Source organism: Dermacentor albipictus, chromosome 7 (assembly GCF_038994185.2).
Source record: "Dermacentor albipictus isolate Rhodes 1998 colony chromosome 7, USDA_Dalb.pri_finalv2, whole genome shotgun sequence".
Taxonomy (NCBI): domain Eukaryota; kingdom Metazoa; phylum Arthropoda; class Arachnida; order Ixodida; family Ixodidae; genus Dermacentor; species Dermacentor albipictus.
The window spans coordinates 119,266,787-119,280,841 of NC_091827.1; the positions used below are offsets into that span (position 1 = coordinate 119,266,787).

The following is a 14,055-nucleotide window of genomic DNA, read 5'->3' on the forward strand; positions in this document are numbered from 1 at the left end:
AGTTGAGAAGCCACTGCATACAAAAATATGTATTAAGTAATGGTCCATGTTGAATAATTGCCCACCTAGTGAATGGTCAAATGTGGCAGCTTAATGGGCCAGGGCAGATAAATTGCTAAATTCTGATAACACCTCCAATCGTATTATTTAAATAGATGACAAAATAAAGCACAGGTAAAGTTATATAGTTATGAAAAAATTTTAAAAGCACCTCCGCAAACTGCGGGAACCCTGAGCATGATGCTTGTTCTGCATGCACATATGTTGCAGCATATCTTAGATGCAGGCGCCTCGGCACATCATTGTGTGATCTCCTCACAATAAGGTTAAAACAGTCTGCACATGCTACGTGATGTGATTCATTTGGCATGCGCCAGCCAAGTGCCGATGGTGGTAGAGTCAAATTGAAGTTTGTTCTTGTATGGAAGCCTCGGGCCATGTTTTATCAACTGTAGCGGCAAAGCATACCTTTTGCAGGACACACATAAATCTTAAATTAGACTGTTTGCTGATGCTCTACAGTAAATTCCTGTAACGAAACTAAATCACACAGAAAATAGTTAGATTACAGAACTAATCAGATACTGGCTTGAATACATTTGTGCATTAGGAAAACAAGGTGTAATGTACAGGGCGGTCCTTTATGAAAGGGAACATGCGAGCGCATGGCCCGTGCTCTGCTTAGGTAGTGTTCCTGTATATGCTCCCGCAGGGAGCGGGAACATATACGGGAACACTATGCGGAGGCTGCTCAGAGCGCAGCAACAGGCAGCAAGGGGAAGCACGTTAAGTCCCTCGAGGGACCTTAAAGCACGTCTGCTTGTGGCGTGATCTGTTGGCGGCCCGAATAACCAGGCATGGCTGACAGGCAAACGCGTGCTAGAATTAGCTGGAACCGCCTCCCCCTCCTCGCATGTCGGCTGCGCAACGTCTGCTGCTAGCAAGCCCCGTTGGATGCGCAAGTGCAGTGGAAACGTTGAAGCGCCAATATACACCCGGTAGTTATTAGGCGTACCTATATTAACGCATAAGCATTCTAGTGCTTCTTCCCTCGGAACTTTGTACGTCCGTCCATCCGTTTTACTGTCTGCAACGCGAGACACGATCAACTGCATGCATAGTTATACATGAGGTCTGACGGAGGTGTATATGAAAATGTCTTATGATTACGTATGACTAATGAGACTTATGATACGACTATTTATGGCAAGTACTGAGAGGTATAAGTGTAAGTAAATTAAAAATGAATGATAAGATTAGCTACGATAAAAATAATTAAGTGTAACGGTGATTAATTGATGGTAATATGGAAGAGGGAGGCTAATTAAAATCAATTAATGTCAAGCTATTAGACAAATCAAAAGTTACTGAGGCTAAATCAACGGAGCCTAATCAACAATTAAGGGTACCTTGAGATTAGTTAGACCTAACTAATTATGTACAGATATAAACGCCGTCGCCATATCATGAACTAAGGTTAATTAAGTAGTTAGGCGAGTGCCGTCGTTATAGAGATAACGAAGCCTGAATAATAATGACACGTGTACTTGTTTGTCTTTATCGGGCGACACGATTCACCGCCTAACAAACGTTATCGCACAGCGCAGGACACGCCTGCATCTATCGGAAGTTTCTGGAATGTTATCGATGCTTCCATCCGCTGTCTGTGACCGAACCTTGTGTAATCTGATTGCATGTGTGCGCGACGCGAATAATGTAGAACTTTGTGGAAGGCACGCGGGTCCCAGCGATTACCCTGGAACATTCGACGACTGATGTATAAAAGCTGACGCGCTTGACCCGCTGATCAGATTTTCGACGATCGCCGACTGTGTTCGCCGCTATCGTTCTTTAAGTGTAGCCTCTTTTTGTGGGCACAGGTCCACCCACTAAAAGTTAGTTTTATCTTTCGCAGTATTGCTGCTGCGTTCTTTAATGTCATTACCACGTGACAATAAATAATATAATTACGTTTATTTACCTAAGCTAAAGCTTCACTTATGTGCACTTCTCTCCTAAAAGGCTTCAAATCTGGCGAGGCTTATTCATGCCATGGGAGGGGTGAGTAGCCAGGGCTCCGTACTGCAAAAAAGTATGCAGAAACACTACTGGAGTTGTCAAAGTGTGCATAAGCCTTACCCCAAATTGAAATTTGCCCACCCCCAAATTTAAGTTGGCCCACTACCAAATTTAGGTTGGCCCTACCCGAAATTTCAAGTTGGCCCACTCCCAAATTGTAAGTTAGCGCATCCCGAAATTTAAATTGGCCCACTCCCAAATTTATGTTAGCCTACTCCAAAATTTCAAGTTAGCCCACCCCTATATAGGATTACCCATGCTTTTCTTGTGGACCCGATGTATCTCTATGGCTATTCCCTCTAATCATTTTTCTCGATTGTTTCTGATCGCTTATAAAGCTACCAATAATCTACATTTACAATATTATAATGATTGAATCTCGTAACTTCACACATTGCGCAATTTTGGGCAGATAAAAAGCATTACACTTTTCGCGTGGCGGACATATCTTGCTGCGGTACTCGCCAAAGAATGCTTACGCATTAAAATACGCTGGGAGTGCCTATTAACTAGCGGGCTAATGTTCGCCCTCCCATGTTTCCACTGTGCTAGCGTTCCGAGTGCGGTTTGCTAGCAGCAGACGCTGCGTTGCAGGCCGCGCCGTCGGAGGCAGTCCACAGCCGCTTTGCCCATCAGCCGTGTCTGCTTATTCTGGCCGCCAATAGATGGCGCTACAAGCGGACGTGCTTGCCCTTGCTGCCTGTTGCTGGCGCTCTAAAAGGCCTCCGCAGATCACAGGCCACGCGCTCGCCTGTTCCCTTTCATGAAGGACCACCCTATACACTGATGTAGCAAATTTTTACTCATGTGTGGAAAACTGGTAAGTGATGACACAACAGAGTTAATTTGTAAGTTCTTACATAGCACTGACTACCTAGAGTTAATTTCTGTAAGGCTTAGGGAAACTAATTAATAGTAGACCTGTGTATGTACACTGGCACTGATAAAATGGTTATAATAGTGGCAGCTTATAAGGGACAAGTGCAAGAGATGCCCGTTTGTGAGACACCAACTAGCTATTTTACCACGAAGCGCTCCCTCGCCTTAACCCATATACAAAGCACTGGGAGAACCAGACAGGGTACAGTACATTGGCTTAAACTGATCATGATGAGTTCCCGTCATCTAGCTAGCACCAAGGGACAAAAAGGATGCCCAGCCGTCTACAGAGTGAAAAGAAAAAAAATATGAGATCACCATGTCAGTTGAAAGACATATTTGCAATTACAAATGAGGTGACCCACAGTCATTCATGAATAAATGCCAAGCAGTCGTGATTGCACTCCCAGATGAAGCACCTACTAGGCTAAAAGCTTTGCTGCTTATTTAGAACAAAACAAGTGAAATTTTTAGATCAGCAGCCGATTGCATTTGGAATTGTATATACGATTGCAGTTATATTTTTGCAGTTATATTTTTGTTTTGCTATAAAGTAGGAACGCTACATGCTGCATAGTCACTGACACAGGCGCGCGCGCACGCAACGCTGTAATCCATGCAAGAACAAAAGGACACAAAATAGGGCGAGCTCAGTCTGGTTCAGGATTACAGCCAGCGCGTCGTCTTCGAATGCACTCCCTTCGGTTGATTCATGCTACGTTAACTACAAAGATTAACAAGCAATAACCTTCGTATAAAAGTAAAGATGACGAAAACTCGCAGGGCAGAAGATCCCATCCATCAAGAATTGTCACGGATAAGACCTAAAAATATTTACATTGTTGAAAAAAAACGAAGTGCAATGTATTTCACTCACCGCAAAAAGTGTTATCCGAACGTGCGACGTACAAAGACGCACTATCATGGCTAGAAGTCCATAGACGCACCGAGAACAACGAAGGTGGCGAATGCAGATCTCGCCATTGTGGTAATAGTCGGCGAAAACACGCAATACAGCCGATGTCACGAAGCACTGATGCAAAACACACGGCACACAGCATCAGCACAGCTAAATTACTCCAGTTAATATCTAGTATAAATGTACAGAACTGCTTAGAATGACGTACAACTGGCATAACGAATCCACGACCGAGACATAGCGGGCGGCAGTGGCCGTTTTTTTCAAACTTCCTGCCTCCCATTGTTTCGATCACGGAATGAGATGCCTGTAGCGTGTCTACTTGACTGACAATGGAGGGATCGCAGCGCGGTGGCTCTGTGACACTGCTGTGGTCACTGCGACACCGGCGTTTCGCTCCTGCTGCTGTCGGTACCTGCTGCGCGAGCATAGAAGAATGGTTTCCAGGTGTCGTGCGCGCGCTTCATATGGAAAACAATAACACGCCATTGATTCTTGAAGTGCTGGTGTGAAATTATTTAACTATAAAGCCAGCTTACTATGTTGCTTCCTACGAGTTCGATTTGTCTGTGACGTCTTTTATTCGTTAACGCTGACGGCCGACGGTAACCGCACTTTTAACAAGCCGTTTGGCATTTTATGCATTTTAGACAAAAAGATCTAAAAAATGTTCTTGAGTTAGATGTTCTGAATGTGTCTACCACAATAGGCTCTGGTGACACCAGTAGTGGGTTTTACCGCAGATACAATACATACTAGTATATTCCACATGCTGAGGTTATGTTAAGAAGAAATTCTATTTTCAGTCTTAGCATAGACCAAGACGTCTATAGCCGTTTGGAGCCGTTTCAAGAGATTTTTAAGAGGTTCTCTGTTTTGTGGGAGGCCTACAATGTCTGTACATGACTTGAGGTTGGCGAGAAGTGAAAAGAAAATTCAGCGTCGCATGGACAAACTTGTATCGCAAAGATGGATGTAATTCTGCGAGTCTTTAGATCCACGATAACCTGTGTCTCACACATGGAGAACTATTCGTGGTCTCCGTGGAACCCCTCAGCCGCGCCACCCTTTCAAGTCTTTGGCCCTTCATCAACAATACAGAGATTTACGGCATCAGAACGGCAAGTTGGGCCAGTTGGTTGGGATTCATGGTATGGATTCATGGTATTCGTGGATTCATGGTATGGTCATGGCTGTGTCGTCGTTTCATTCCTTCTGTTGTCCCTGTTTTGTGTGCGCTGTTACAACCCTTACCATGAACGCAGAGATTGACGTCGCTGACGATTTCGGCAGGACGATTGTTGGCGAAAGTAGATCCGCTGGGTTGTAGTAGAGTAGTAGTAGTAGACCACTCACCGGTTGCAGGTGACCCCCGCATGGACAGTCTTTTACCATGGATGAACTAGGAGCTGCGCTTGCCTTGTGCAAGCGTTCATCACGAGGACCCGACGGTATAACCTACCGTGCCCTATGTAATCTTGGCGAAGAGGCTCGGAAACTGCTCCTGCTCTTGTTCAACAGCTCATGGCAGAGAGGTACGGTCCCCCAGGGATGGAAGACCAGTCGCCTAATTCCACTGCTCAAGCCTGGCAAGTTGCCTGTAGACACGGCATCATATTGTCACGTGGTAGTGACGGTGAAGAGAGAACACAGTAGCAGTACTGTGAAAGGCAAAACTACCTTTTATTGGGCGAACCTGTGCCCACAAAACAGGCTACACTTAAAGCACAACGATAGCGGCGAACACAGTCGGCGATCGTCGAAAATCTGATCAGCGGTTCAAGCGCGACGGCTTTTATAGAGCAGTCGTCGAATGTTCCAGATTAATCGTTCGGACCCGTGTGCCTTCCACAAAGTTCTACACCATTCGCGTTACGTGATGAAATCAGATAACACAAGGTTCGGCGACAACAGACAGCCGGGTAGAAGCATCGATAACTTTCCAGAAACATCGGATACATTCAGGCGCGTCATAAGTACACGTGTCAATACCCCCCTCTTAAAAAGCATCGACCCGATGCTACATACAAGCGAAATAAAAACACCCGTAGCAAAGAAAACAACAACAAAAAATAAAGAATTTCGTCAGCGTCCGTAAAAGGGTTTAAGGCGCACCACGTGGACCACTTCAGATCGTGCGCGGCGCCGCTGTGAATGCGAAATGCCGTCTGGCACGACCTCATAGTCCAGAGCGCCAATACGTCGGATGACCTTGTAGGGTCCGAAATAGCGTCGGAGTAGTTTCTCACTGAGTCCTCGTCGGCGTATCGGTGTCCAAACCCAAACACGGTCGCCGGGCTGGTACTCAACAAAGCGTCGTCGGAGGTTGTAGTGTCGGCTGTCGGTCCTCTGTTGGTTCTTGATCCGTAGGCGGGCGAGCTGTCGGGCTTCTTCGGCGCGCTGGAGGTAGCTAGCGACGTCAACATTCTCTTCGTCAGTGACGTGGGGCAGCATGGCGTCGAGCGTCGTCGTCGAATGTTCCAGATTAATCGTTCGGACCCGTGTGCCTTCCACAAAGTTCTACACCATTCGCGTTACGTGATGAAATCAGATAACACAAGGTTCGGCGACAACAGACAGCCGGGTAGAAGCATCGATAACTTTCCAGAAACATCGGATACATTCAGGCGCGTCCCTCGCTGTGCGATTACAGTTGTCAAGCGGGGAAACGTGGTCGCCCGATAAACATAAGTACACGTGTCAATACCCGGCGTGTCAACGCCCCCGCAAAGCCGCGATCCAAGCCCGAAGCCCGAGGACCAAACTAACATCGCCGAAGACCAGCGTGCTAGCCGCAGACTGAAAGGACTGCCCCCAGAGCACGGACTTCTACCTGAGTCAACAAAGAAGATCGTGGTCAAAACAACTCCAATGGCTGCCCCAGCGTCCCCCGTTATCCTACAGCAACCTCGGGACCCACCAACTTTCCATGGAGCAGCAACTGAGGACCCGGAATACTGGCTGGAGACGTACGAGCGAATCGCGACTTTCAACAACTGGGACTCCGACGACAAGTTGCGGCACGTATACTTCGCCCTAGAAGACGCCGCCAGAACGTGGTTCGAGAACAGGGAGTCGACATTGACAACAGACAGCCGGGTAGAAGCATCGATAACTTTCCAGAAACATCGGATACATTCAGGCGCGTCCCTCGCTGTGCGATTACAGTTGTCAAGCGGGGAAACGTGGTCGCCCGATAAACATAAGTACACGTGTCAATATCGACTAACTGCGCTTGTCAGTTGCATCGGAAAACTAATGGAGAGCATGGTTCTAGTACGGCTGGAAGGGTACCTCGAACATTACCAGGTATATACAGATGCAATGGCCGGTTTCAGGCGTGGCCGTTCTTTTCTAGACAACGTTATCGACTTGCTGACGTACGTCGAGCTCCAGAAGTCCTGCAAAAGATGAATTCCTGCCCTGTTCCTAGATGTTAAAGGAGCATACGATAACGTAACGCATGAAGCGATTTTCAACGCCTTAGAGGCAGTAGAGCTTGGCGGCAAGGTCTATTTCTGGATTAGGAGCTATCTACATAAAAGATCATTTTTCATACTTACCGAGGATCGCCCAAACTCCCAGCATTACAATAACCGTGGGGCGCCTCAGGGTGGAGTACTGAGCCAAATGCTCTTCAATATAACACTCATTGGACTCGCCGACATCCTTCCACGCACCGTTAGGATGTCCATTGATGCCGACGACATTTGTATGTGGACGTCGGGTGTGATGCGACTGCAGCTTCGCGCGCGGCTTCAGAAGGCAGCCACTTTGACATAACCTACCTTGGAGAACAAGGAATTAATGTATTATGTAAGAAGTGCAGTGGTCGCATTTACTAGGAAACCAATGTCTCCATAAGCGATATCCGTGGACTGACAGCTGATCTCATACAGCACAACTCACAGATTTTTTGGGTGGTGATTGACAGAAATATATCCTGGAACCCTCATGTGAATTATGTGAGATAACGCCTGACAGGAATTTGCCATTTGTTTAGGTTCCTAGCAGAAAAGACCTGGTGAGTGCCAGTACAATCTATGTTGCAACTGTACAGGGTCCTCTTTACTGGATTTCTGCGGTACAGCCTACTGGTCATCTCCAACACTTGCAGATCTAACCTGAATATAATCCAAAGCATCCAAGCCCAAGCCCTCAAGGTATGCCTTGGTTTACCGCGGAGTGCGTCAACGACTGAAGTTATTGCAGTCGCTCAAGATTACGCTATAAGAATGCACATTACGATTGAAACAATGCGTGTGCGCATAAGGCACTACGCCCGGACCCCTACCCACCACCTCGCAAGTCTCCCAGTAGAAAGGCCCCACATGGCATTCAGTGCAACTGTCTTCGCGCACCGTGCCTCTCTCAGGTCAGGTTACGTACCTGCGGCAAGGCCTTCGATTAATCCATGGTGTGTGAGCCGTACTCAGTAAACCTTACAATCCCAGGACTTCAGAAAAAGTCGGACTTGCGATTATCAGCACTCAAGCTCCTTACTTACTTCTCTGGTGTGAGAAATACAGCGACTGCACATACATCGATACTGATGGACCAACTACATCAACCAGTTCTGGTGGCGCTGTAGTTATACCAACAATGGGACTAACCTAGTGGTTCAATAATTTCCATATTACTACGTCTGCAGCTGCAGAGCTCGCGGCTCTCCGCGACGCGCTGCATGCGATAAATGCTGAAAGTCCTCGAAAGTGGGCAGTCTTCTAGAATTGAAGGCCGGTCTTGCACTGTGTGCCGTCGTTTTTCCGACGTGGAATTCACGATCAGCCCAAGTGCGAAATCGTGGAACTTGTCCATCACTTGAGAGAAAAATGTAATGATATCTCCTTTCAGTTGATACCAGGTCAATGCAGTATCATCGGAAATTATGACGCAGATAAGGCAGCTCAGACGTCAAACAAAGACCGCTGTGTCCGCATTCCTCTCTCACGGACCGATGCTGCGAGACAACTTCGCATTCTAGCACGCACACTCTACTTAGCAGAGTGGAATACCGCACATACAAGGACACCAGACTGCACAGAATAAACCCTTCACTAGAACTCAGGCCTCTGGGTGGACTGCACCGACGCGAAGCGTCTCTTCTGTGTCCGTTGTGGCTGGGAGTAGCCTTCACAAGAGCTTATTCAGCAATAATTGGAGTGGCTGATATTCCTGCATGTGATGTTTGGGAATGCGAGGAGAACATTGACCACTTATTGTGCCACTGTACTCAATTTCAGGCACAAACACAATCTTTGTCCAGCACATTGAGGAAACTAGATTATCGTCTTCTGAGTGAACAGACAGTACTAGAGCATCGATTATTGGCTCAGAAGGCAGGGAAGGCACTTTTGTGCTTTCTCAGAACATCTGGTTTCCACGAGCGGCTTTGACTCAATGACTGTCTGTAGGTGCATATCTCTATACACACGCTCTCTCTCTCTTCCCCTTTTCCCTTCCCCCCAGCGTAGGGTAGCCAACCAGACTCTTGATTTGTTAACTTCCCTGTCTTCCTTATATCCCTTTCTATCTTTCTCTCTCCGTGACTCCGAATCTCACCGGTAAGCTGTCAGGTAGACGCTGCGCATTACGCGCTGTATTATTTCTGAAAACAAACTTGCTGTTGTAGATAGCAACTTTTTGTTTTCATCCCTCTCGACATGGTGAGGTGTCTTTACAAAGGCACCACTCGTGACCTTAGAGTTCGCATATTAATTTTACGCGTCGCTTGCATGTGGTTTATCGTGGTATATTCGCGGCCACTGTCATCAGGCCTCTTAATCTGTGTGAATGGCCCTGCCGCTCGAGTTATATTATAGTTTTTATTTTGTAAAGCTTGATGCCCGGGTGACAGGTAAACATGCTTAGAAAATTGTACCGAAAAAATTCTAGGAGCATGAAAGCTGGCAAAACGTGTTTCCTCCCAGCTATACTAGTTGCCTGGATTGCAGTGTACGCTAGTGCGGCACACCGCACGGCACACGGAGACACATCTGATTGTTGTCACCTGAGTGATACCTTACGCACGGCTTAATCACGGCTAGACACCAAATAATATTGACTCGCCTCCTATTTCAATCTTTGGCAGAGCTGTGGCTGCGCTTTTATGCCCGTCGCGTTCGACATTGCGACTATATCAAAGCTCAAAGCTTAGTAACGACGGCCTTCGAAGTTTCCCAATCCCAAAGACGCGTTCAGATCTCTCAGGAAAAAGCGAAAACTTGTCCCTCTTTGTCAATAGCATCTTCACTGTGCACGTTCCAGCGCGATCCCACATACCAGCATAGGGCCGGATGATAGACGAACCTTGTATCGCAAGATGGCGGCGTCCTCAATGAAGCGGTTTAGAACCCAATATAACATACCCTAGGTTGGATTGATTACACTAGATTAACCGCACTCTTAAAAAAGTTTACACCCTTTCGGGCTTATCTCGTACCACAACGATAATCGTCATCTGCCTTACTTGCGTTTCCTTTCTTGGAAACTCGGCGCTCGCTAATTTCCTGTCGAGAATGTAGTGTCAAGCTGATAACGCGCAAGCCGTTCGTGTCTAGGAAGTAGCGGGCTCACAGCGTTACATGAAAGAAATGCGGACACGACAAATGACGAATATTATTGTGGGACAAAATACAACCCAAAGGGTGTAAACTTTTTTAAGAGTGCGTTGCCACCGAAAGCGAAGGAAACCGACATGAAAAAGAAGGCGACAGGGAAGATGATAAAAAAAAAAGGTAAAGGGTGTGAAGAGTGATTAGAAAAGGCGACTGCCGATTTCCCCCGGGTTGGTCAATACAGGGGTGCCGTCTACGTGAAGCTAGGGCAAATGTGCGCATTGCCTCCGCCGAGGGTCCGAACGTCCGGCGTCAGCTCAACGCCAAGGATCCTTTTTTCCCCGGGCAAGACTAAGCCACGTACGGCTACACGCGGGAGGCTCAAATCCTCATGTGCTTGGGTCGGTGATGTCGCAACACACCAAACGTCTGCTTACGCAGACGCTCCTTTGGAGTTCTATGTTCTTGAGTTCTCTTGGCGGAGTTATGCGTCTTCTATTCATGACATAATCCGTGGGGCCATGCAGTGTCACTTGACAGTGGGATTTGTAAATTATTAAACAGTGAAAAAATGCGAGTGCAGCACGGAAGCACACAAATTAATTGAGCTTTCGCAGACATCTCATTGCAACAGCTGAATTTTGACAGCCTCACTAATGCCGATCGTCGTTACACTCGTTTCAGCTGCAGCTGAGTTGTTTTACAAGAGAGCGGCATGTCAGAAAGCGCAGGAGGACGAAGCGAAACGGCCCTGATTCTGGGGAGAATCGGGTCTTTCACATCCCAGACAATAGCACACCAAGGCAGGATATCCTGGCACGTCAGACAAGTGTTGCAATACATACGGGAAAGCCAGACATCATAAATTTAGTGCGGCCAGTTTCCGGCTGTGTGTTTCGAGAGAAACGGGGGCCTTGTGCTCTGCGTTGGCAAACGAAAAGCGCACTTAGTGTATTTGCTTCGTGCGTCTGTTTCTCCGTGCCAGTTTTATCGGTGGTGCCGGAAAGTGTGCGACGACCAAGGTGCGTAGAATCCTTGAATGTGTACGTCTGTGCCCGTTCGCCTTTGAGGAAACGTGCGTGTGTGCACCCTTACGTCGGCAGGGTCTCAAAGCCTTCCCTCGCTTCACAGGGTACCTCAAAGGTGCCACCCAAGCACCTTATTACCTCCCGCGTTCGGGCGGTGCTTCTCACACAAACACACAGCCGCTCTTCGGAGCGTATTCGTGTGGATACAGTAACTGGGAGTCACGCAGTGAAGTCACCGTGTCAAGACTACGTGCACACTGACTGGCACGGAGGAGCTCACGGAAGGGTCCGCATACACTCGTCATTTTGGTTAGCGCAAGTAGCATTTCTTAATTAGGGTTAGGTGAATATCACAAGTTTCGAATACGAGTCGAATGTTGTACACTAACTATTCGTATTCGAAAAAAAACCTATTTGCTATTTTGAGCACCTAAGCTAATTAAATATTTATAAAGAAGCTACTGTTAAAACCATGCTACTGCTTTCTGTGCGCAAGTTTAGAGCGCAGCTCTTAAGCACCTGTTCCTGCGGTGATCGTCGGCATCGGCGGTGGCGTAACCGAGCGAACGAGCACAGCGAAAGATGAAAGCGAACCTGGAGCGCAGTGGGGGATGAAAGAAGAGAGGGGGAAAGGGGAGAGGGGAGGGCAGCGGAAAAATGAGGCAGAAAGCGGAGGAGCGTATGGCGAAAACGCGAGAAGAAAAGCCTAGTGCGGCAATGATGCCTTGGCGCCAGAGTAGCGCGCGCCGTCTAGGAGGTCTGTCGGTGGCGAGTGCTATGAATTGCGTCCTCGCTTTACCAAGGCGCTGGCTATCGCTATCTCCAGATTAGCAAGGCAGTCACGCCGCACTTCGCTTCACTTGCAACGTGCTACATGAGCCAGATTTTCAGCGCCAGCCAACATACCGCGAAATGAAAACGTGCATAGAGCTGCGCTAAAATTTCGCATTAGCAGGAGAAAAGAACAAAATAAACTTTAATGAAAAGAATGGTCCAGCAGTTTTGGTTGTGGTGGCCTCAGGTGGGAGAAGGAATAAACTTTATTTTAGTACAGCAGATTTATGAGACCTAGGCCTCTCTACTTAGATGATGGCCTCGATCCCTTGGGCCTTGGCGCCGTCTTCAGCCTGCCGGATTGTCTTAAGTTGGTCTTCCGGTGTAGAGCTGAGCAACGCGGGTTCCCACGGCTCTCTAGTCTTGTGTGTTTTATTCTGTGTGGGTGTCCGAGGACAAGCCCAAACCATTTGTTGTGGGTCCGCCCTTCCTTGACAGAATCTGCATCTAATCGTGTAAAGGTCTAGGTTGTAGCGTTGGAAGGCCACCGGGTTCGGATATGTATAGAAATCGCCGGTGATTTTTTTGTCATTTTCATTTTATTTGCGCATTTAGAACGTTTGTCGGCAAAGCAGATAGATTGCGTTGCATGGCGTGACGTTGGACTGTATGTGTAGCGACCTGCTGCTGCAAAATGAACCATGCGAGGTTACTCCACTGACGGCTGAAGAGCCGCACATGAACTATTAGTGCAGTCTTCTGCAGCTTTGATCGCTTACTATTATTGTGAGAAGGCGCGCCCTCAGTTAACAATGTTAACAAAGCTAGAAAGCATTGAAGATGCAGGCATTTTCGGCAATTTCGATAGTCGCTCTTAAAGTTTCTTCCATTTACGGAAGATTACACAGGAAATGTGTGTACCAGCGCACAGTGCTGTGAATACATGAACAGTATTTTTTGAAATAGCAGACGCTTCTACAAGAGAAACTAGCCGCTATGAGTGGCAGCTGTAAATCACTGAAGCCAAGCGAAACATAAAAAAATGCGTTTTATTGGTGGATATGATTAACTTGTTGCTTTGGTTCATGTATGGAATAAAACAACCTAGAGCGAGAACAACATGACGACAACGTTCTAAAAAGCTGGTGATCAGAATCAGAAAAATCAGAAAACCGTGGGTCACACCCGCTCATATTAAAATGATAAAGAACAAGAATAAGCTTTACCATGCTTTTCTACGTACTCGGTCGCCAGAAATTTTGATTAGATTCAAAAGCGCACGAAACAAACTAAACGGTGAGCTTAGACACGACAAGCGAACATACTATCAGCAAATATTTTCTGAACTTGCATGGAAACAGCCCAGTGTAGTTTGGAAATTGATAAATGACGTTATGGGCCGCACCAGAAAGAACGCGTCAGTAGGAAGAATAAACCATAAAGGAAGTGAGCTATCGGGAAAAGCACTTGCTGACCATTTCAATATTCACTTCACGAACATTGGAATACCAGTAAATCAGATACCGAATTCAGAAACGCCGACGAACACATGCACCGACAGCATTTTCCTTGAGCCTACCGATGAAGTTGAGGTTTACAGGACATTCATGAACTTAAACAATAGCAAGGCCTTAGACATAGACAACCTTCAAATAAAACCAGTTAAGTATGTCATAGAATTCATAGCTCCTGTGATTGCTCATATTTTTAACCTGATTCTAGAAACTGGCGTCTATCCTGATGAAATGAAGAAAAGTAGGGTGACCGTCTTATTCAAGGGCGGTGACAGAAACGACACAAGCAATTATAGGCCAGTCTC

At 46.9% G+C, this 14,055-nt stretch overlaps 1 protein-coding gene across 1 annotated transcript in view; it reads left to right on the forward strand.

The window, feature by feature from the left end:
* Positions 1-2,805: 2,805 nt before the first annotated feature.
* The window catches only part of LOC135909583 (epoxide hydrolase 4-like), a 67,526-nt gene continuing 56,276 nt past the window's right edge, over positions 2,806-14,055 (forward strand). Inside the window, exon 1 of the mRNA XM_065441555.2 lies at positions 2,806-2,899. The gene's annotated coding sequence lies outside the window, so the exon portion shown is untranslated. The remainder of the gene's footprint in view (positions 2,900-14,055) is intronic.